General features: G+C 37.9%; 1 protein-coding gene across 1 annotated transcript in view; it reads left to right on the top strand.

Annotated features, from left to right (window-relative positions):
- Positions 1–23,888, top strand: part of LOC123879338 (nucleolysin TIA-1) — a 55,911-nt gene that overhangs the window by 681 nt on the left and 31,342 nt on the right. The window lies entirely within an intron of this gene.

Below are 23,888 nucleotides of genomic sequence, written 5' to 3' on the forward strand. Positions count from 1 at the left end.
ATTAATTAGTGTTTAGGGTGAGACTTGTACAGTACTTTTCTCCGATTTTCGAAGAAATAAAAAACAAACGAATTAAAAAAAAAGTAACGTTTATGTTACAGTTGTACAACGATAATAAATTGAACAAATGCCAAGTAAAATCATACAATTCTTCTTTCGATAAACTAGTACTCTATTTATTAAACAACTTAAAAATTTTGTTAAACATATAAAAACGTCCACACAATTTTTCATTCGCGTCATTCGCGAATTCCTTTTCAAAAGTTTTTAAAAATAGAACAAGATGTGCTATTTTTAAATTTTTGAAAAGAAACGCGCATTCAGTCTTCATTATAATTTATATCACGTGTATCTAAAAAAACCTTATTTATATTAGTGTGCACTTAACAGTGCTCTCTCCGTCACTTACTCCATACAATCGTAGTCCCAATTTCATTTGAATATTAAGCAACCAAAGTCCATGAAATTTTGCAAACATATTCTAGAAATTAATATCTGTGCCTGTGGTGTTTTAGATTTTTCTAAATATAAGTAGTTTTAAAATTACAGGGGCTCAAAGATTTGTGTGTGAATTTTTAAGACCGCGTAACTTTGAAACCGAATATTTTAACGGAAATCTGGAAAACCACAGAATTGGGGTTAAAATCGTCTAACGCCAAACGGCAATGATGCAGTTCGGCGTTGATAATCGTGGCTACATCTACGTTTAACGGAAAATGCCGTTGAACATCGCGTTTTTGGTCATTAATGTGGTCAGAACATTAGTGATTCACTCAAATTGTTATAGTTTTAGGTTTTACTAGTTTAATTTCACTTAATGTGTAACGATGGGTCTGGCATTTAGGTCCCTTATAAAGGTCTCTTTAAAATATCGGATTAAAATTAAAATAAACCCAAGCAAATGGGAGAGAAGTAAAATCTCCCTAATATTCTTGCAATATTGTGGCCTTAAATCAACACGACACATTAAGGGACGTGTCGTGAACATAAAATAAAAACGTACTACTTAATATACTTTTTACAGCCCTGCGTATTATATTATCCAAGTAAATGGGATCTCACTTAGTTGTTACTGTATGTATTTATTTTTAAAAGGTTGTTGAGTTTTTATTCTGCAACCCAAATAAGTATATAGAGAATAATTATAAATATATAATTATATAGAGAATATTAATAAAAGAAAAGTTGACTGACTGATCTATCAACACGCAGCTCAAACTACTGGACGAAGCAGATAGCTTTTATGACCTACACATCCGTTAACAGGGCTCTCTCCGTCACTCGTTTCATACAATCGTAGTTCCAATTTCATTTGAATATTAAGCAACCAAAGTCCATGAAATTTTGCAGACATATTCTAGAAACTAATATCTGTGTCTGTGGTGTTTTAGATTTTTCTAAAAATATATAGTTTTAAAATTACAGGGGCTCAAAGATTTGTATGAAAAATTTTAAGGCCGCGTAACTTTGAAACCGAATATTTTAACAGAAATCTGGAAAACCACAGACATAGATATTAGTTTCTAGAATATGTCTGCAAAATTTCATGGACTTTGGTTGCTTCATATTCAAATGAAATTGGAACTACGATTGTATGAAACGAGTGACGGAGAGAGCCCTCTTAAGGAAGAATTTTTGAAAATTCAACTCTTAGTGGGTATATAGGGGTTTGAAATTTGTGTAGTCCGGACGAAGTCGCGGGCATAGGCTAGTTCTTATCCATACTAATATTATAAATGCGAAAGTGTGTCTGTCTGCTACCTTTTCACGGCCCAACAGTGAAACCGATTCTGATGACATTTGGTACAGGAGTTTTTTATCCCGGGGACGGACATAGGCTACTTTTTATCCCGGAAAATCAAAGAGTTCCCGCGGGATTCCCAAAGATCCATCCGCTTAATCGATTTGTATGACAGTTACAGAAGTAGCTTGCGTCCCTGTAATCGAAATGGGAACTTTTTATCCCGGAAAATCAAACAGTTCCCATGGGGTCTATAAAAATCTAAATCCACGCGGACGAAGTCGCGGACATCCTCTAGTTACTCATAAGTTTAGAATTTTAAATTAAAATAGATACTTTGTTCAAGTTTAAAACCATGATATTTCTAAAGTTTCACCTTGCAAGTCAGGCAAATGAAGTAGGGGTGGGCACACGCGTCTATAAATAGTATCGACTATCGATAAAATTATTAGAGCTTGAAAAGGCGTTCGATGCACTGAAAACTTCCAGATGTAGAGTTATAGAATAGGATTATAATTTACATTCAGATTCAAGTTAGCCTTTGACTGCAATCTCACCTTGTGGTAAGTGGTCATGCAATCTAAGATGGAAGCGGGCTAACCTGGAAAGGGTGTGGCGGGTTTTATTAACCCCAAAGTCAAAGTCAAAATCATTTATACTCCTTACTACTTTAGTTTCTACACGGCATCGTACTGAAACGCTAAATCGCTTGGAAGCACAGCTTTGCCGGTAGGGTCGTAACTGGCCACAGCCAAAGCCTCTTACAAGACCAGACCAGAGAAAATTTAGAACCTAACCCGTAGGATAACTCGAAATGTGTGGCACAGCATTCAAAAATAAAACTTTTTTCTTTCTTTCTTACATTCTAGAAATCACACTATCACACTAATATTATAAAGGCAAAAGTATGTGTGGATGTCTGTATTTGTGTATGTGTGTATTTGTGTGTATGTGTGTGTGTGTATGTTTGTTACTCCTTCACACAAAAAGTACTGGACGGATTTGGCTGAAATTTAGAATGGAGATAGATTATACCCTGGATTAGCACATAGGCAAAATTTCCAATTTCCTCTGCTGGGTATCGAACCCGGGACCTCCCACTGATAAGACCACAATGCTCATCAATGCTCTAGGGAGGTCGTTGAGAACTTTGCAATTAGACATTGTAAGGTCTACATCTCCTGAGGATGCTCCGGTGTCGGGGCGAAACGCGCGTCGAGTGGTGTTGGAATTTGTGTGGTGCTGCGTACCATACAGATTTCATTGGTTTGGCGGATTATAGCAAATTAAGCTTTTGGTTTCTTGTCGTTGAGAATGTATGACGTAAGTATGATTGATTCAGTTTTTCCGGAATCTCAGCCGCATCGAATATCAGGAAGATGAGAAATGTATTTTGGGTGCTAGGTTACAAATAGTATCGATAAAATTATTAGAGCGTGAACGTGATGTTCACTGCATTAATAATAATTTCTATCGCAGCATCGTAGAGTTTGCAAGACTTCACTTTTACTTTACTGAAATTTATGGGGATCTAGGAGTACTTTGGCCTAGGATGCGGTTTTGCAAGCGAGTTCAGTTTGGTTTTTGTTGAATATAATAGCTTTTAAGTTTGAAGAATACTGAAATACTTATACATATTAAATTAAATACAACAAGTTTTAGTACATCACACTATCACACTTCACATCACACTAATATTATAAAGGAAAAAATTTGTATGTGTGGGTGTGTGTGTGTGTGTATGTTTGTTACTCCTTCACGCAAAAACTACTACACATATTGGGCTGAAATTTAGAAAACCCCTTTGTAGAGCCCCTGTAATTTTAAAACTACATATTTTTAGAAAAATCTAAAACACCACAGACACAGATATTAGTTTCTAGAATATGTCTGCAAAACTTCATGGACTTTGGTTGCTTAATATTCAGATGAAATTGGGACTACGATTGTATGGAGTAAGTGACGGAGAGAGCCCTGTTAATTAAAAGATTAAAAATAACTGTTACGCGTTGATATCACATATTCCAGAATTAAGTGGCATTATTTGGAACAGCGCCGCAGTTAGTAATCGTTAATTAAAATGATATGATAATATGGTATTTTACGCCCATTATTTGGGTTAATTTCTCAATTTGCCCCAAAATGAAATATCGTTACATTAAAATTGTACTTATTATGGACTAGCCGATGCCCGCGACTTCTCCCGTGTGGATTTAGATTTTTCGAAATCCCGTGGGAACTCTTTGATTTTCCGGGATAAAAAGTAGCCTATGTGCTAATCCAGGATATTATCTATCTCCATTCCAAATTTCAGCCAAATCTGTCCAGCAGTTTTTGCGTGAAGGAGTAACAAACATACACACACACACACACACACACACACACACACACACACATACAAACTTTCGCCTTTATAATATTAGTGTGATTACAATGTGCTTTATTTGTCAGAAACTATTGAGAGCCATGCTTGGAGTTTCTCTACGTGATCAAATCAGAAATGAGGAGATCTGTAGGAGAATCAGAGTAACCGACACACGTTAAGGAGCTACGATGCCACAGACAGATACAGATACACACGACAAACTTACAACACCCCTCTTTTTGGGTCGGACTCGGGGGTTAAAAATATTGCCTAAATTATTTTAATTAGGTCGAGAATATGTTATGAAAGGTAACAAATCACGATTTCTAATTGTTTTCGCCCGTGAAATCTAATGCAGCCATGTGTGAAAGCCGCAAATTTTATTATATTTATCCATGTATGAAATTACGCAATTAATTTCAGACTCGCCCAACTAGGTGGTTAAAATTAAAAATGGCGGACGGGCGCGGCTGTGTAGGGTGACCGGATGTTGGGTTTATTCGGGAACTAGCTATAAAATTAACTATAAAAAGTGGCTGGATGAGGAAGGCTGAGGACCGGGTGTGTAGCCGAGTTGACGTACAGGCGCTGATGATACGCTTTCGTTAAGTGTATACGGTAGGTTGACGCCTGGTTGACAGCGCGGCGAAAGGCGTTACGGTTACGATCCCTTTCCGATCTCATATGTGTGCTGAGACCTTTATATCATAAATGCGAAAGTGTGTCGATCTGTCTGTCTGTCTGTCTGCTACATTTTCACGACTCAACCACTGAACCGATTTAAATGAAATTTGTTACAGACTTGGGATACATATCGGGGAAGGACATAGGCTACTTTTTATCCCGGAAAATTGAAGAGTTCCTACGGGATTAAAAAACCGAACTCCCCGCGGGCGAAGCCGCGGGCATCCTCAACATGAGGTTATTCAAGGGGTGGACGAACAAATTCCTGAAAGGCCGGCAACGCACCGGCGGTACCTCTGGTGCTGCAAATGTTCATGGGCGTAATCACTTAACATCAGGTGACCCACCAGCTCGTTTGCTTGCTATTTTTATTATAAAGTTAAACCTAAAACCCGACTGCGATCTTAATAAAGGCTGAAATATTATAGTAAAATAGTTTTTCTATCGCTTGGTATATTTTAATGTTGTAGTTACTATAGTACATTTATATTTCTGAATTCAGAATATTAATTCTTCTCTCATTTGATACCTCACTATATACAATAGCAAAAAAAATTTTGGAGACCCTAACTTTTTTTCATGTAACATCCGTTAGGTCAATTTTTTTCGTATAAAGTGTAGCCTATGTCACCCGGACCTTTACGACGAATCGATTGACACCTCATTCATCAAAATCGGCCTAGTAGTTTAGGCGCTACGGTGGAACACACAGAATCTGGATACAAACATACACACATACATACATACATCATCATCATCATCATCATCATCAGCCTGTGGACGTCCACTGCTGGACATAGGCCTTCCCTAAAGAGCGCCACCACACCCGGTCCTCAGCCTTCCTCATCCAGCCACTTCCCGCCAGCCGCTTAATATCATCGGTCCATCGTGCTGGAGGGCGTCCCACACTACGTTTGCTTAAACGCGGTCTCCACTCAAGGACTTTCCGGCTCCAACGGCCATCGCCTCTACGACAGGCATGGCCTGCCCACTGCCACTTCAGCTTACATACATAGACTGCTAAAATCATAACCCTTCCTTTTGGCTTTGCCGCAGTCGGGTAAAAACGGACACACTTTATTGCACCATGGTCACCCCATTCTCCGTGCCTGCCCCCTATAAATGTTGTATTTACTCATAACCATAACTTAATAATGACCTCATTTGGTTCATAACATGAAGATTGTTGGAAACTTTCCTTTTTTGTGGCCTGTTTATGGTTTGTTGGTAAAATGGAGATTTTAATCGTTTATAATCTAAATAAAGTATTTTTTAGGCTAGTTAATTATAAAGCTTAGTTTCCATGTATGTATTTATAAATCACTACTTTTAAAGCTACCTCTTAAATCTCTCTATCTATTGATGAAAACCACATTAAAATCCGTTAAGCATACAAAGGGACAGACAGCTGGAAACGACTTTGTTTTTAACCCTCGACCTAAAAAGAGGGGTGTTATAAGTTTGACGTGTGTATCTGTGTGTCTGTGTATCTGTGTATCTGTCTGTGGCATCGTAGCTCCTAAACTAATGAACCGATTTCAATTTAGTTTTTTTTTTGTTTGAAAGGTGGCTTGAGCGAGAGTGTTCTTAGCTATAATCCAAGAAAATCGGTTCAGCCGTTTGAAAGTTATCAGCTCTTTTCTAGTTACTGTAAGCTTCACTTGTCGGGGGTGTTATAAATTTTTAATTTACACTTGTTCCAAATGTAGTATCCATAGTTGATAACATTGACAGTGATATTAAGCCGAGTCTACAATTTAGAGAAGGTATATATAAGGCTTAGTCTACACTGTAAGCCAAGGGTGCGCAAATGTTATTGGTTAGATACAGCCGCTCGTGTACCCGTGGGTTTATGGTACAAGGCATAAGCTTTTAAGTGAATAACTTATGCTTTTAGTAGAGTGGTTCGCGATTTTGATATAAGTAAGCGATGCGATTTTGGTATAAACGTCTGTAAAACGGAATTCACATTACAAAATCTGCGGTATCAGCTAGTATGCTGTTGAATCGCTTCCACTTATGCCTTGTCCTATACAAGCGTTTAAAAATGGTGGTTTATTCGGGTGTGGTTGATGATGAATGAACGAATTCTGTGGTAGCAGCTAGTATGCTGTAGAATTGCTTCCGCTTATGTCTTGTCCTATTAGATACAAGCGTTTAAAAATTGCGGAAGTAATTGTTATAGAATTCAGACATGTCACTTTGAGAGACAATTCATTTTGCGAGAAGATCGGTGCTTATTAGTGAGCTGGGGATGGGTTAGTGATAATTTATGAGTTATGTGGTATCAGCTGGCCTGGTATGCTGTGAAAACGCTTCCGCTTATGCCTCGTCCCGGCTATCGATCGTGTCCTAGTAGGTAGAATCGCTTCCGCTTATGGCTCTTCCCCCAGAGTGAGTAGCGTAAAAGCATCGGTTAACGAACCGAGAGACGCGATGCTACAATAATTTGCATATACAGAGTGTCCCGGTTATCGATCGTGTCTTAGTGGGTACGCGCGCTTAAAAATGGCTGAATTTATTATTATAGGTCCAATTATTACAAGTCCAAAAAAATTGATTCTAGTAACTTATTCTCGTTCAAAAGAAATGCATTTATGTGAATCTAAGTTTTTAAAAATCCCAAAAAAGACTTCCGGTAACTCTTCTAAGTCAAAGTCAAATCATTTATTAGGGTTCCGTACGTTTTTGATTACTATTTTTTTTTTGTGATGTCATTAAATTCACGGTTTTCGGATTTTTTCCTTTACTTGTGCTATAAGACCTACCTACGTGCCAAAGTTTATTCTTTCTATTCTATGTCAACGGGAAGTACCCTACAAGTTTTTTCGACCGACAAGACAGACAGACAGACAGAAAACGACTTGATCCTATAAGGGTTCCGTTTTTCCTTTTGAGTTACGGAACCCTAAAAAACTTATATCAAAGTCGTGGACAATACCTACCTATGGTAATAGTTGGAGTAGGTAATTAACTTATTCATTAATTAAAAATTTTGAAAAGGCACAAATTCAATCAATCAATTCAGCTCTTCTGTCTAGGTACCTACCCTACTCAGTATGGTTATTTAAGAGGGGTCTCTCCGTCACTCGCTTCATACAAACGTAGTTCCAATTTCATTTGAATATTAAGCAACCAAAGTCCATGATGTTGCAGACATAATATTCTAGAAACTAATATCTATGTCTGTGGTTTTCCAGATTTCTGTTAAAATATTCGGTTTCAAAGTTACGCGGTCTTAAAAATTTACATACAAATATTTGAGCCCCTGTAATTTTAAAACTACATATTTTTAGAAAAATCTAAAACACCACAGGCACAGATATTAGTTTCTAGAATATGTCTGCAAAATTTCATGGGCTTTGGTGGCTTAATATTCAAATGAAATTGGAACTACGATTGTATGAAACCAGTGACGGAGAGAGCCCTGTTAATATTCAAATGAAATTAGAACTACGATTGTATGAAGCGAGTGACGGAGAGAGCCCTGTTAAAGTTTCATATTCCCTATGATTTTACCTGAATTATACAGCATGCTGCACAATTTACTGTTCGATTTACATAATCCATGCTAGTCGTACTAATTAATACTTTTATTATAAATCCGAAAGTGTGTTTGTCTGTCTGTCTCTTTGTTGTCTGTTATGTTTTCACGGTTTTAGACAGAATTTTGTGCCGACATAGCTTGCAATTTCCATCTCTGAAATGGACACATACTGCTACTTTTTATCCCGGAAAATCAAAGAGTTCCCACACGATTTTAAAAACTTTTTTTTGTAACCGTTTCAAACAAAAAAACTAAATTGAAATCGGTTCATTCATTTAGGCGCTACGATGCCACAGACAGATACACAGATACACACGTCAAACTTATAACACCCCTCTTTTTGGGTCGGGGGTAAAAAACATAGCAGACCGAGTGTATTTTTACTATTTTTCCAAGCGAAATAAAGAAAACATAGGTACTTTGCCGAAAGAGAAATCTTAATGAAAGGGACCTGTAAGGGTTGTATGACATGAATGAGAGACCAAGGGTGACTGTATGTCAAGTGGTATAATATAGTATGTACTGTGCAAGTTATATATCGCTCCAGCAATGGGGCTGCAATTGCTTGTATATTATGGCGTATTATTATAAATTGAACACTTCAAAAGAGCAACCGCCGAGTTTCTTGCTGGTTCTTCTCGGTAGGAACGGCATTTCGAACCAGTGGTAAATTATTTTTAACCCCCGACCCAAAAAGTGGGGTGTTAAGAGTTTGACGTATGTATCTGTGTATCTGTCTGTGGCATCGTACCTCCTAAACTAATGAACCAATTTTAATTTAGTTTTTTTTTGTTCGAAAGGTGGCTTGATCGAGAGTGTTCTTAGCTATAATCCAAGAAAATCGGTTCAGCCGTTTGAAAGTTATCAGCTCTTTTCTAGTTATTGTAACCTTCACTTGTCAGGGGTGTTATAATTTTTTAATTTACACTTGTGACGATACAAAAGCACTTGTAAAAGTTTACTTGAATGAAAATACATTCTATTCTATTTTATTCTACATTTGCTGCCTTACTAAATTCAAGGAAAGTTGAAAAACTATAACACTACTTCTTATTCATCATCATCATCATCAACTCACTAACGCACCGCCCCACTACTAAGAACGAGTCTTCTGAGTTTAGACAATAGTTCACCTGGTCATGTGCGGATTGGCAGACTTCACATACCTTTGAGAACATTCTGGAGAACTCTGGGGCATGCAGGTTTCCTCGCGATGTTTTCCTTCTCATTCTGAGGGAAGAATCGTGTTCAGTAGTGGGCCGGCGATGAAATACATGAATACAGTACAGATATAGCTTGTGTCCCGGAAAAAATACAGGATACTTTTCTTCCCGGAAAATCAAAGACTTCTCGCGGGAATCCACCGAACTTATTTTTAATCCATTGAAGGTTTTCTACGAAAATGTGTTTTTGTATCACCCAGTGAAACAGCAATGTAGAAATAACCAACCTTGGTGACACTGATCTAGCTGGTCTGGTTATAATATACCTACCTAGTGATCTATACTACTAATAAATAAAATTGGAGTGTCTGTCTGTAATATCGAAATAACTACCGCATATTAAGGTCATATGGTTATTTGAACGATACTATAACTGAATCACACGTTTTTAAAATTTTTGTCTGTCTGTCTGTCTGTCTGTCTGTTTGAAAAGGCTAATCTTGGGAACGGCTGAACCGATTTTGACGGGATTTTCAGAGACAAGTAGAGAATTGACCAGGGTGTAACATAGGCTACTTTTTTAACCGACTTTCAAAAAGGGAGTTGTGTTTTTCTACCTATGTACACCGAAATCTCCGAGATTTCTAAACCGATTTGCGTCATTTCTTTTTTAATCGATAGAGGAACTTTGCGATATTGTTTCCTAAAAAATTTGGAGTCCAACTCTTCAATCCTGATGCTGCAGGGGATCTGACCAATCCACGCGGGCGAAGCTGCGGGCATCAGCTAGTGATAAATAAACAGTAAGTACAACATTTTCATGTTTATCAACCTGCCAAGTTCGAGTCGGACTCGCCACGAAGGGTTCCGTACCATTGTAAAATTGTTGTAAAAGATATAACAGCGTGTGCTCTTAATATTATTTTTGCTTGGCTACTTGTTATTTATTGTTATAGCTACAATAGAAATACCTACACACTGAAAATTTCAACTCTACTTATCACGGTTCATGAGATACAGCCCACTGACAGACAAACAGACGGACTGAGGAGACTTAGTAATAGGGACCCTTGGGCTACGGAACCAAAAAAAAGGTGCGTGGGTACTGTTATGTTGAACTTTCTTACTCAAATACTGTTTTCGAAACACAGTATCCTATAAAAACAGTTACAAAGTAAATGTTATCCAAAAAAAAAAAAAGTCGAACAATAAAATAAAAAATTCAAATCACCCCTATACGGGCTTAGCCGAAATTGCTGGGGTGCGAATAATATAATTACATACCAAATTCAACTTTAAGCCTTTACTTAGAGGGCTCAATTTCCTTTGAAACGATTTACGGTTTAAGCACAAATGAATGTAAGCTTTCTGAAACGAATTTTTAAAGTCGATTTTTCTTTGGCAAAGTTAGATGGAGATAAGTGTATTGAAAGTTAAACTTTATTCCGAGGGATTTAGGGTAGGATTTTCTTTGTGTTAAGTTTACATTTTAGGTGTATATTCCCGGATAAATGCGATACGGATAAATCTTGTTAGGACGATGACCTTAACCGACTTTGAAGGGAGGGTGCAGAGTAGGTATACTTTGAGAGCTTAGAAAATAATATGCAACTTTGAAGCAGAATTAGTATTTTTTTAGGCTTCCGTACTCGAGGAGTGCCAATGGAACCCTATTAAAGCAGTTTTACGATATTATACGTAAAACTGTGTTATTACTAAGCCTCCGTTATCCGTCCGTCCGTCCGTCGTCCGTCCATCCGTCTTTTTTTTTAAATCAGATACAAGTTAGCCCTTGACTGCAATTTCATTGGGTGGTAAGTGATAATGCAGTTCAAAATGGAAACGGGCTAACCTGGAAGGGTTATGGCAGTTTTCATTAAACCCATACTCCTTTGGTTTCTACACGGCATCGTACCGGAACGCCAAATCACATGGTGACATGGCTTTGCCGGTAGGGTGGTAACTAGCCACGGCCGAAGCCTCTCACCAGACCAGACCAGAGATTTAGAAATTATAAAATTCCAATTAAAATTCTCGTGAACGTTTAAAGGTAAAAAGTTGAAATTTTCTCAGAATGTATTGCCGCCATAACGAAAAATTTTTAAAAAACAAAATGGCCGCCATGAAAAAAAAGAAATGGTATTTCTTGCATGATGGTACGGAACCGTTTGTGTGCGAGTCCGACTGGCACATGACTGATTTTTATTTATTAACCCCCGACCCAAAAAGAGGGGTGTTATAAGTTTGACGTGTGTATCTGTGTATCTGTGTGTCTGTGTATCTGTGTATCTGTCTGTGGCATCGTAGCGCCTAAACGAATGAACCGATTTTAATTTAGTTTTTTTTGTTTGAAAGGTGGCTTGATCGAGAGTGTTCTTAGCTATAATCTAAAAAAATTGGTTCAGCCGTTTAAGAGTTATCAGCTCTTTTCTAGTTTTCTTGTAGAAAAGAAGGTTAGATAACCGTTAGGTTCATAATATTATGTCAATAGACAAATGTCAAGATGTCAAGATTAGATTAGATGGACGTTGCCTAAATACATAATTATTTGTTTGAAAATGATGTTTTGGAAAACTCAAATACTTTGGATCGTCGGGGGTGTTATAAATTTTTAATTTACACTTGTTTAAATAAACTTTTTCAATGCTTTCGAAGACGCGTTTGTGTACAGCTACGCGTGAAGAATTCCGTGGGGCCTCTTTATTTTTCCGGGATAACAAGTAGCTGTAGCCTATGCTCGTCCCTGCGATGCAAGCTAGGTACCTACGACCTACCTACCTATTTTGACGAAAATACCTTGCATCCCAGGTACCTATCTATAGGTTTCTTGACAGACACGACGGACGGACGGACGGACAGACAGACAGACAGACAACAAAGTGATCCTATAAGGGTTCCGTTTCTCCTTTTGAGGTACGGAACCCTAACAATCCCATGGAATGTTTGATTTTCCGGGACAATGTATCCTTCCTACCTTGCAGCCTCCTGGGATGCTAGGTATCGTCAAAATCGATTAAACGGATGGTCAAAGACTAACAGGCATTCTTACACAGAGTAGGAGCAATGGTTCAGTAGGTACTTAAAACGCACATAACTTCGAAAAGTGAGAGGTGCGTGCCCGGTATCAAACCCCCGGCCTCCGGACCGACGACGTTTTAACCACTAGGCTACCACCGTTTAGCTACTGCTTACAGTTAACGAATTTCAACTCAGTTTGATCGTTAAAGGCACCCCACTTACAATAAAACTTAATGCCTTATCAATACGGAACTGGGGAAGCAATCCGAAAATTGCTCGCATTTGACGACCCCCTCACAAGGGGTTTCAATAGTTCCAGACTTCTAATGTAATTCCAGATCGGATATTTTTACGAAATTAACCCAAGGTACTCTAAATCATTCTTTTTAGGGATCCGCATAGGGTTTGCAGTATCTATCTATGGGTTCCTTATTTCACTTCCGAGTCCTAAAAAGCTCCATTTAGTTTAAATTTTTGTTTCGTTTGCCGTGGAGACCCTAGGGCCATGGAGTCATATTTCACCGCCTCATCTGGTGACAGAACGGCTGATTCATTTTTTACGCAACGGATCAGCCTGGCTGTGAAATGTAGCCAGTATTCTACGCGGGTATAATTTGTACAGTAATTAGATAAGACCTAGCTTTAAGTTTCTTAGTAATATTTTCAAAAAAAGTTAAAAAAAATCCTCTTTATAAGTCACTTTAAAAGTAGATAAAACCCAACGATGCGATTCGAAAACCTACCCCTAAAGCAACCCCTGTTCAATGGAGACTAAATGATACTATTTAATGATTTCCTCAATTCTCTCCTATCTGGAAACCTCTATTTAAGAGATAGATTTACAAAAATAAACTCACAACAACTGACTATCCGAATATACTATATAATTAACCCCCGACCCAAAAAGAGGGGTGTTAAAAGTTTGACGTGTGTATCTGTGTATCTGTCTGTGGCATCGTAATTCCTAAACTAATGAACCGATTTGAATTTGTTTTTTTTTTTGTTTGAAAGGTGGCTTAATTGAGAGTGTTCTTAGCTATAATCCAAGAAAATCGGTTCAGCCGTTTGAAAGTTTTCAGCTCTTTTCTAGTTACTGTAACCTTCACTTGTCGGGGGTGCTATAAATTTTTAATTTACACTTGTATAATTTCTAGTAATATAAAATGCGAAAGCATGTTCGTATATTGGTTTGTTCTTCAATTACGCCGCAACAAAGCGACGAATCGATGTCATTTTTTGCATGGATAAAGTTGAAAACCTGAAAAGTAATATGGGTTACTTTTTTCCCAAGAAAACAAATTCAAATTCAAATTCAAAATATTTTTATTCAATTAGACTTTTACAAGTTCTTTTGAATCGTCAAAAGCATCTACCACTGGTTCGGAATGCCTTTCCTACCGAGAAGAACCAGCAAGAAACTCGGCGGTTGAAGATTTTCCAGGGGATTTTTGTAAAACCTAAATAATATGCTAGGTACTTTAAGTAGTCTATTTTTTTAAAATGGCCGTGGGCATCATGTGATAAAATTGTATAGTTTATTAGGCTTCCATACTTCAAAAGGAAAAAAGGAACCCTTACAGGATCGCTTTGTTGTCTGTCTGTCAGTCTGTCCGTCCGTCCGTCCGTCGTGTCGGTCAAGAAAACCTATAGGGTACTTCCCGTTGACCTAGAATCATGAAATTTGGTAGGTAGGTAGGTCTTATAGTGAAGAAAAAAAATCCGAAAAGCGTGTATTTGTGGTTCAAATCACAAAGAAGTTAAAAGAGTAGTGCGGGTCTTCTCCGTTTGGTCGGAACGGCCAAGCGGGGGGTACGGGCCTCGAGGCATGGCCTCCTTACCCGGGTGAGGCGCAGGGCAACATTGTACCCTGGTGGTGATCTTTTAGTCGGGATTTCACCGGCTAGGGCCTGCCATCTTGACTTACGGCCCTAGTGGGCTTCTTTGTATATCCGGTGATTGGTCTCCGCGCGACGGCGGCTAGAGTTCGCTGTCGAGCGCGGAGACGGGGTCATATCCGGTGGATCTTGCGTCGTCGTAGTCGTCGTCGCTTAGGTCAGCTGCGTGCCGCGCCGGGGATGGCGATAAGAAATTAAAATATGTTCACGAAAAACTAATTTACTAAATCACATATAGATGGCGCAGTCCGTTATTAACTTGCATGTTCTACATAAATGTTTTAGTTATACCTTACCTGGTACGGATGGTACGGAATCCTTAGTGTTCGTGTCCGACTCGCACTTGGCCGGTTTGTTTTTATGATGACTGCCACGCACAGACCGACAAACAGACAAACTATTACTGTACTAATTGGCTGTGACCAACCGACAGACACACGAGTGTTATTGTGAAAGTTTCGTTTTTCATTCGGACGTACTGAACCCTATAAATGGTAGAGATCCCACAGCGTACTGGGAATATTTAAGGGTCAGTCATCCACAAAAATTCGCAACTAATTCCTGTTTCCCTTTGCCCCTATCGGGATGGGTTTCAATTACTGTGATTCCCTTCGAGACTGGAAATCCCGACATTCTTGTATTATACTTCACTTTACAAGTTATAAGACGACTTATTGCCAAAGATATCCTAATCTAAATATATAAAATTGATTTGTATGTGAATTTTTAAGACAGCGTAACTTTGAAACCGAATATTTTAACAGAAATCTGGAAAACCACAGGCATAGATATTAGTTTCTAGAATATGTCTGCAAAATTTCATGGACTTTGGTTGCTTAATATTCAAATGAAATTGAAACTCCGTTTGTATGGAGCGAGTGACGGAGAGAGCCCTCTTAAAGCAATATTTAATTGCTTAAAAAAACGAAAATTTTAAATTGTAGAAACCCTAATAACTCACACACACAAGGAATCCTTGAAGATGTGTTGTTTAAGTTGTGTCAAGTCTGTCAATCCACACTCGGCTAGCGTGGTGAACTACGACCTAAGCTCAGTGTGCCTACGACCTAAAGTGCTCAGTAGTGAGCCGGACCGGTTGAGATGATGATGAGAGAGAAAACAAGTGACTATACAAATGAAATAATAAAATACACGCAGTCGAGTTAAGCGGGCTCTCTCCGTCACTCGTTTCATACAATCGTAGTTCCAATTTCATTTGAATATTAAGCAACCAAAGTCCATGAAATTTTGCAGACATATTCTAGAAACTAATATCTATGTCTGTGGTTTTCCAGATTTCTGTTAAAATATTCGGTTTCAAAGTTACGCGGTCTTAAAATTTTCATACAAATCTTTGAGCCCCTGTAATTTTAAAACTACATATTTTTAGAAAAATCTAAAACACCACAGACACAGATATTAGTTTCTAGAATATGTCTGCAAAATTTCATGGACTTTGGTTGCTTAATATTCAAATGAAATCGGAACCACGATTGTATGAAACGAGTGACGGAGAGAGCCCTGTTAAGCGTGTTCTAAAGCGAGAAAAGCAAAAAAAAATACGAAGATAAAGAGTTGACTGCAGTCGTGCAATTTGCAAAGGAAATTCTCATTTGAGAATTTATATAAAGGCTTTTTAAATCCCTTTGAATCCACTGGGTCGGTTCAGAACACTTTCGTGGCGCGGGGGTTTTTTTTCCAGTTTTCAGTTTTCAATGACATAATGGGAGGAGCATTGAATTATGCGAGTTAGGGCTTCTCTATTATACCTGTAATGTATATAATAATAATAATAATAATAATAGCCTTTATTCAGACATTATTTCAGTTACATCATGTGTTTTTTTCTTCTAATTTAACATAAATTTAAATTACACTGTTCCTAACTTATTCATTGTTCATTCATTATGCATCAACTCCCTGTCTGTATGTCACTATTTGACAAAGGCCTCCTCCAACTGATGCCATTTCTCTCTATCAGCAGCTACTCTTGTCCATGTGCCACCTGCTACGGCTTTAATATCATCGATCCATCGTCTACATGGCCTACCTCGTTTCCTCTTTTTGTCACTTGTGAACCAATTCATGACTAATTTTGACCATTTTTCAGTTCCTCTTATAGTATGGCCTGACCACTTCCATTTAAGCTTTTTTATCGTTTTTATGACATCTTTAGTTTTTGTGTGTTTCTTAATAGTCGCAATTTTTATTTTAAAGGCTTTTTAAATCCCTTTGAATCCACTGGGTCGGTTCAGAACACTTTCGTGGCGCGGGGGTTTTTTTCCAGTTTTCAGTTTTCAATGACACAATGGGAGGAGCATTGAATTATGCGAGTTAGGGCTTCTCTATTATACCTGTAATGTACGGATCTCTAAAAGTGGAGAAATAAGTCAGGATTTTAGTAAACAAACTTCTAAATGTATACTTGTAACTTCTAAGGATGAACGCACAGCTCAAACAAGTGTAAATTAAAAATTTATAACACCCCCGACAAGTGAAGGTTACAGTGACTAGAAAAGAGCTGATAACTTCCAAACGGCTGAACCGATTTTTTTGGATTATAGCTAGGAACACTCTCGATCAAGCCACCTTTCAAACAAAAAAAACTAAATTAAAATCGGTTCATTAGATGCTACAGACAGATACACAGATACGTACACGTCAAACTTATAACACCTCGCTTTTTGGGTCGGAGGTTAACTATTGGACGGATCGGGTTGTTTGACATACAGATAGCAATTATGACGTAGACACACACTATGAAATGATTTTTGAAAATTCAACCCCTATGGAGGTGAATTAAGGGTTTGAAAGTAAAGTCCACGCGGACGAATTCGCGGGCATAAGTCTAAATATATAAAAGGATAAGGTTACTGACTGACTGACTGATTGATTTACTAACGCATAGCTCAAACTACTGGACGGATCGGGCTGTTTGGCATATAGATAGCTATTCAAATTCAAATTCAAAACATTTTTATTCAATTAGACTTTTACAAGTTCTTTTGAATCGTCAAAAGCATCTACCACTAGTTCGGAATGCCTTTCCTACTGAGAAGAACCAGCAAGAAACTCGGCGGTTGCTCTTTTCAAAGATTTGAAATACAATATTATTACGACGTAGAGACCCGCTAAGAAAGGATTTTTGAAAATTCAACCCCTAAGGCGGTAAAATAGGGGTTCGATTTTTGTGTAATCTAGCATAAGCTAATACATGCATACTTAATATTATTATTAGGTATAATTGCAAAAGTATGTCTGTCTGTCTATCTGCTGGCTTTTCACCGACCGATTTTGATGGGTGTAAAGATAGCTTGTATCCCGTGGAAGGGCATAGGCTACTTTTATCTCGAAAAATCAAAGAGTTCCCACGGGATTTTTAAAAAAACCTTAGTCCACGCGGGCAAAACCACGGGCATCAATAGTCCATACTAATATTATAAATGCGAAAGTGTGTCTGTCTGTCTGTCTGCTACCTTTATACGGCCCAACAGTTTAACCGATTTTGACGGGTACTAAATTAGCTTATATCCCGGGGATGGACATAGGCTACTTTTTATCCCGGATAATCAAAGAGCTCCCACGGGATTCCTAAATGATACCCATCCGCTTAACCGATTTGCATGAAATTTGGAACCGAGGTAGCTTGCGTCTCTACAATTGACATGGGCAACTTTTTATCCCGGAAAATCAAATAATTCCTATGGGATCTTTAAAAACCGAAATCCACGCGGACGAAGCCGCGTGCATCACAGTTATTTATAATATGGCATCGGTTTCATAATAAATTCTCTTGTCGTTTATTGTTTTAACGAAACGAAATCAAATTTGTTTTGTGAGGGCCGGGGAAAAAGGAAAATAAGGAAAGAGGCCCTCGGGAGGAAAAGATTTCGTCAGAGGGACATCTATACTAATAAATAAAATTGGAGTGTCTGTCTGTAATTTCGAAATAACTACCTCATATTAAGCTCATATGGTTATTTGAACGATACCATAACTGAATCGCACGTTTTTAAAATTTTTGTCTGTCTGTCTGTCTGTCTGTCTGTCTGTCTGTCTGTCTGTCTGTTTGAAAAGGCTAATCTTTGGAACGGCTGAACCGATTTTGACGGGACTTTCACAGGCAAGTAGAGGATTGACCAGGGCGTAAAATAGGGTACTTTTTTAACCGACTTTTAAAAAGGGAGTTGTGTTTTTCTACCTATGTACACCGAAATCTCCGAGATTTCTGAACCGATTTGCGTCATTTCTTTTTTAATCGATAGAGGAACTTTGCGACATTGTTTCATAAAAAATTTGGAGTCCAACTCCTCAATCCTGATGCTGCAGGGGATCTGACCAATCCACGCGGGCGAAGCTGCGGGCATCAGCTAGTTAAAAATACAAATACGCGGCGTTACAAAAACAATAACGATCCAGCCATGCGTTCTAAGTTGGTGTTTGCTTCAAGCTTTAAATGGTGGTTTTTTTTTGACCTCAAAAGGAAAAAGGAACCCTTATAGGATCACTTCGTCGTCTGTCTGTCTGTAGCAAGCTATCTCTGAATAGTACCATATTGTGGCTAAAAAGATGGTCCCTGAAAAGGACTTTCGCTAATATTAATGTAGAGTTTTGTTTAAAAAAACAGGCCAAGTGCGAATCAGACTCGCGCACCGAGGGTTCCGTACACAGGTCTTTTCTCCGACATTTTACACGATGAAATCCCCTTGAAATTTGGAAAGAAAAGAGCAACCTGAAATTTAAATATCAGGAGATTTTCTGAACTGTTAACTAATATGGACTATCAAAATTAGGCCACACGTTTTTTAATGAGATTAATAATGGTCGATTCACACCAATTGCGTATGCACGTACACGTGACACGTGCGTATTGACGCGCGTGAACCCGTAGACGTAACTGCACGCATTACGTCTACGCGAACGTTCACGCCACGCAAGCGGTATGCCATGTCTCATACAGTTCCATACATTACAACGCAATGGTACGCGCTACGTCTACGCTTACGCAGCCTGTGTGAACGAGCTCTTAGTTATTTTTAAATCGCAGACAACCCTGACAGCGCATGTAACACTATAATAGCAAAGTCGTTCATTGTATAACTTCTGATGGATGTATTAAAAGCCAAAGGCGCTAATTTATTAATGCGACACTATTGTAGAACGAAAGCAGTGATAACCTAGTAATAATAATATTATAAATACGAAAGTATGTCTGTCTGTTTGTCTGTCTGGTACCTTTTCACGGCTCTACAGTATAACCGATTCTGAGGTACATGGTTAGCTTATATCCTGGGGACGGACATAGGCTACTTTTTATCCCGGAAAATCAAAGAGTTCCCAAGGGATTCCTAAAAACCCATCTGCTTAACCGATTTGTATGAAAGGTAAGGAGGTAGCTTGCGTCCCTGTAATTGACATAGGCATTTTATCCCGGAAAATCAAACAGTTCCCACGGGATCTTTAAAAACTTAAATCCACGCGGACGAAGTCGCGGGCATCCTCTAGTGGGTAATGCGGCCTCCTATTTGGGTCCGACGTTCGATTCCTGGGACTCACATCTACCTTTTCAGAGTTATGTCTTTTCACTTGCTTTAAAGGTTAAGGAAACCTACAACCCTGAGAATTTTTAGAGTTCCGTAACCAAAGGGTAAAACTGGAGATCTATTAATGTCACTCTGCTGTCTGTCTGTCTGTCCGTCTCTCTGTCCGCATGTCACAGGTCTCTAGCTCATAGACTGAATGAGTTACAAACCTGAAATTTTGATATTTGGTGTAAAACGTTGACTCAAAACCAAAGAACTCATTGAGTAGAGTACGAATATAGTATTTTAATTTTTTTAAATCTTAAAAAGTAAGAGCCGTCAAAGGTGTTATTTTTAGAACATTTTTGTGACGGGAGCTATCTCAAAAACTAAACTAGCTAGGAATATGAAATTTTGGTATATTAATATATATTATATACTGTTTTCGAACAACAAATACTGAAAATAACGACTTATAAAATAGTTAGCAAGCTAATACAAAAACAAACGAACATTTCTTGGGTTTTTCTTTCACGGTTTACTGCGATGTTCTAGCTCGGAAAAGAAATATTAATTCATTCCAAAATATGCACGGAACCCTAAAAAAAGGAGGCCTGACTCGCACTTGACTAGTTTTTAAAAATTTATAGACTAGCGCTTGGCTGCAATCACACTTGCTAGCAAGTGATGATGCAGCCTAAGATGGAGCGCGCTTGCCTATAAGATGCCTATTCACTCTTAACTTAAGGGATGAATAACCACTTATACTAAGGGGTGGTTTACTCAAGCTAAGAAGTTTTGCATCAGAAATTGTGATCAGAACTATGTTCTAAACGTGTTTACGTTGCGTCCGTCACATCGAATAAGGGCTTGGGAAGGGTCAAAGGAGAGGTCCAAGTTGAAATGTTTCGTTTGTTGATCAAAGGACTTAGGCCCTTATTTATTAACTAGCTGATGCCCGCAGCTTCGCCCGCGTGGATTGGTCAGATCCCCTGCAGCATCAGGATTGAGGAGTTGGACTCCAAATTTTTTATGAAACAATGTCGCAAAGTTCCTCTATCGATTAAAAAAGAAATGACGCAAATCGGTTCAGAAATCTCGGAGATTTCGGTGTACATAGACTACATAGGTAGAAAAACACAACTCCCTTTTTAAAAGTCGGTAAAAAAAGTAGCCTATTTTACGCCCTGGTCAATCCTCTACTTGCCTGTGAAAGTCCCGTCAAAATCGGTTCAGCCGTTCCAAAGATTAGCCTTTTCAAACAGACAGACAGACAGACAGACAGACAGACAAAAATTTTAAAAACGTGTGATTCAGTTATGGTATCGTTCAAATAACCATATGAGCTTAATATGAGGTAGTTATTTCGAAATTACAGACAGACACTCCAATTTTATTTATTAGTATAGATTAGACATATTTCAGTCCCTTGTTCCAATGTTTGTCATGTTTGCGGAAGACCCGTAATTTCAATTAATTAAATATATAATCATTTAGCAGAAGAATTCCCATTTATAATAATAACTAGGTGATACCCGTGACTTCGTTCGCGGTAGGTTTTTTAAAATTCCCGTGGGAACTCTTTGATTTTCCGGGATAAAAAGTAGCCTATGTGCTAATCCAGGGTATAATCTATCTCCATTCTAAATTTCAGCCCAATCCGTCCAGTAGTTTTTTCGTGAAGGAGTAACAAAAATACACACACACATACACACACACACACACACACACACACACACACACATACATACAAACTTTCTCCTTTATAATATTAGTGTGATAATCAAAGCTTTCTCTGTCGCTTCAATAGCCGATTAATAGCCTCATCGGGTGACAGAAGGGCTGGCTCATTTTTGCGCAACGGATCAGCCTGGCTGTCCAGCGCGGAAATGCAGCCGGTATTCTTGGCACCGTACCACGCAGGCATTATTTGTATAGTAATTAAATAAGGCTAGCTTTAAATTTTATTGTAATATCAGCTGATGCCTGCGAAAAAAATAAAGCGCGCGGAAAATTAAAAAGTTCCTACGGGATTTTGAAAAAACGTATATAGGTATATACGTTTTTTAAAAATCCCGTAGGAACTCTTTAATTTACCGGGATAAAAGTATTAATCCAGGGTATAATCTATCTCCATTCTAAATTTCATCCAAATCCGTCGAATAGTTATTGTGTGAAAAAGTAACAATCAAACTCACATGTACTAAACTTTCACCCTTATAATATTAGTGATATTTTCAATAATAATAAAACAAGTGTAAATTAAAAATTTATTTAACCCCTACAAGTGAAGGTTACAGTGACTAGAAAAGAGCTGATAACTTTCAAACGGCTGAACCGATTTTCTTGGATTAAAGAAATCAAGCCACCTTTCAAACAAAACAAACTAAATTAAAATCGGTTCATTAGTTTAGGAGCTACGATGCCACAGACAGATACACACGTCAAACTTATAACACCCCTCTTTTTGGGTCGGGGGTTAAAAAAGGTATATCTTAGCTCTTTGAACTAGTGGAGAAATCGGTGTGGCCCTTAAACTAAGTTTGCAGAATAGAATAGAATAGATTTTTTATTCAAACAAACTTTTACAAGTGCTTTTGAATTCTCAAATTATTTACCGCTGGTTCGGAATGCCATTCCTACCGAGAAGAATCAGCAAGAAACTCGGCGGTTGCTCTTTTCAATGTCCAATTTACAATAATATTCCATATCTTGTTTAAAAGATACCTGGATTTGTAATTGATAGAAAACATGGTCCAGTGCTTTGTTTTAACCAGTTTTAACATTTTCAAAATAACAATAGAAAATCGACTTCCAAAAAGTTAACTTTGGTGAATAAAAATCTCTGGTTGTGTACTTAAATATTAACAAGTCGGGGTTTTCGGATTAAATGTTAACTTTTCGAACAATAAAATGTTTTCGTTACTGTTCCCCAAAAGTTTTTACGATCACGACAGAAAGGGCTTGGGGCAAGGATGTGGAATGCCTAGATGCCGCAATCTATACTAATATACTAATCTATACTAATATTATAAAGAGGAAACCTTTGTATTTTTGTATTTTTGTATGTTTGTATTGAATAGGCTCAAAAACTACTGGACCGATTTCAAAATTTCTTTTACTATTACTTAGAGGGATTCTTCCGAATCCGTATAGGCTATATTTTATCCCGGAAAATAGATAGGATTTTTCGTGGTAGTGAAAATTGTGGAGTAAGGCGTCGAAAAAACTGCCGTACGTTAACGATTCTCGCGAACGCTGCCTAAATGGTTAGAGATGTATGGTTGACTTCTATAGAAAAGTTGTAGAACTCAATAATGCCTACAAAAAAGTCCGCGATAGTATAAACCAAACATTTATATTTTAGCCGTTATAACCACTTTTCCATAGAATAAAAGTAATTAAAATTATTAGCCTATGTTTATTGATCATATTATCGTCCAATACTAATCCTTATCCAAATAAACTATTTATTGAGATAGGCTACTTTTTATCCCGGAAAATCAAAGAGTTCCCACGGGATTTCGAAAAACCTAAATCCACGCGGCCGAAGCCGCGAGCATCGGCTAGTAATATTATAAAGAGGAAACCTTTGTATTTTTGTATGTTTGTATTGAATAGGCTCAAAAACTACTGGACCGATTTCAAAATTTCTTTTACCATTACTTAGAGGGATTCTTCCGAATCCGTATAGGCTATATTTTATCCCGGAAAATAGAAAAAATAAATGTCCACCCGTGCGAAGCCGGGGCAGGTCGCTAGTTCATTATAAAACAAGTTTGATAAATCACTTATCATGACTTATCAAATCTAAATCCATACTTACTCACTATTTTACTAATATTATAAGTCAAAGTCAAAATCATTTATTCACGTAGGTACAATTGTACTCCTTTTGATGTTCGAAATTGTTTTTGTACGATATAGTGGTGATAATTAATTACGTAACTTAA

The sequence above is a fragment of the Maniola jurtina genome, chromosome 28 (assembly GCF_905333055.1).
Source record: "Maniola jurtina chromosome 28, ilManJurt1.1, whole genome shotgun sequence".
NCBI classification, from domain to species: Eukaryota; Metazoa; Arthropoda; class Insecta; order Lepidoptera; family Nymphalidae; genus Maniola; species Maniola jurtina.